This window comes from Myxine glutinosa, chromosome 9 (genome assembly GCF_964187855.1).
Source record: "Myxine glutinosa chromosome 9, kmMyxGlut1.1, whole genome shotgun sequence".
NCBI classification, from domain to species: domain Eukaryota; kingdom Metazoa; phylum Chordata; class Myxini; order Myxiniformes; family Myxinidae; genus Myxine; species Myxine glutinosa.
In genome coordinates this window covers 138024521-138026382 of record NC_136269.1, presented here as the reverse complement: position 1 = coordinate 138026382, position 1862 = coordinate 138024521, and positions in this window count along the sequence as shown.

Genomic DNA, 1862 nt, shown 5'->3' with positions numbered 1-1862 from the left:
CGCTTTGTTGCGTAGGCGTGGCCGATGTGAGACGAGCGGAGCTGAGCGCGTTACGAGCTGACCGCCATTACGGTACGTAATTCGATTTCTTATGCGCATTATTTCTCCCAATTCAGTCAGAGCGAAGGGCGGAAGCGAAGAGCGTTGTTTTTTTTGTTTACGGGCGTACGGGCGGGGTAGAGCGTACGGGTAGCGTTTTTTTTTTTTTTGGCAAGGAACGGGCACCCACGTACGGGCAATGCCCTAGTATAACAAATATCATGAAACATTTACATTTTGTAGTCCATTGTATAATTTAAATAAACATAAATGCAAATTTCGCATGTGGAAAAAGTAAGTACACCCCTACATTTATCACGACTTCAAATACCTAAAATTAGAATCAGGTGCACCAGCTCAGGTGCAAATGATTAGAACATCGTTAGAGAGGATCTTGGAGGAACCTGTCTTATTTAAACCTCAGACATTTAGTTTGGTTTGCTCTTTGTTGTTGAAGTGTGCGGCGTCACCATGCCTAGATCAAAAGAGCTCTCTGAGGCCTTCAGAAAGAAGGTTATGGATGCCTACGAGTCTGGAAAGGGATTTAAAAAGATCTCCAATCAATTTGAAATCGATCATTCGACTGTCCGGAAGATCATCTACAAGTGGAGAAGATTCCAAACAACTGCCAACTTGTTCAGGCCAGGCCGCCCCAGCAAGTTCAGCCCGAGAGCAGACCGCAAGATGCTGAAAGAAGTCTCTAAGAACCCCAGAATGACATCACGGGACCTACAGGTAGCTCTTGCCACTGTTGATGTCAAAGTGCACGAGTCTACCATTAGAAAGAGGCTGCACAAATTTGATCTACATGGGAGGTGTGCCAGGAGGAAACCTTTGCTGTCCAGAAAGAACATCAGGGCAAGACTAAAGTTTGTAAATGAACACCTAGGCAAAGACCAGAACTTCTGGAACAATGTGCTCTGGGCAGATGAGTCAAAGTTAGAGCTATTTGGCCAAAGTACCAGAAAACATGTTTGGCGAAAACCAAAGACACCATTTGACCACAAGAACCTGATACCAACTGTAAAGCATGGTGGTGGAAATATTATGGCTTGGGGCAGCTTTGCTGCATCAGGGCCTGGGCAGCCCACCATCATGGAATCCACTATGAATTCTTCATTGTACCAGAGGGTGCTTGAGGATAATGTGAGGCCATCTGTCGGAGAGTTGAAGCTCAACCGAAGGTGGACCTTGCAACATGACAATGACCCTAAACATACCAGTAAATCCACCAAGGAATGGCTGAAAAGAAAGAAATGGAGGGTTCTGGAATTGCCAAGTTAAAGCCCGGATCTAAATCCCATCGAGATGTTGTGGGGGGATTTGAAACGAGCTGTGCATGCAAGAAACCCCTCAAACATCGCACAGCTGAAAGAATTCTGCATGGAGGAGTGGGCAAAAATTTCTCCCAGTCGATGTCAGAGACTGGCAGACAGTTATAAGAAACGCCCACTTGAGGCTGTTTCTGCCAAAGGGGGCAATACCACCCATTAGAGCCAAGGGTGTACTTACTTTTTCCACATGCCAAACTTGCATTTATGTTCATTTAAATTATATAATGGACTACAAAATGTAAATGTTTCATGATATTTGTTATATTATATCACCTTTATCTATCAATATTGTTGAAATGAAGATCAAATAGCTGTATGTTGAAATATGTTAAAAAATTCAAAACTTTACATGGGGTGTACTTACTTTTTCACGTGACTGTATACATACACACCCATACACACACATACACACACATATACACACATATACATACATACACACACATTCATACATACATACACACACATACACATACACATACACACATA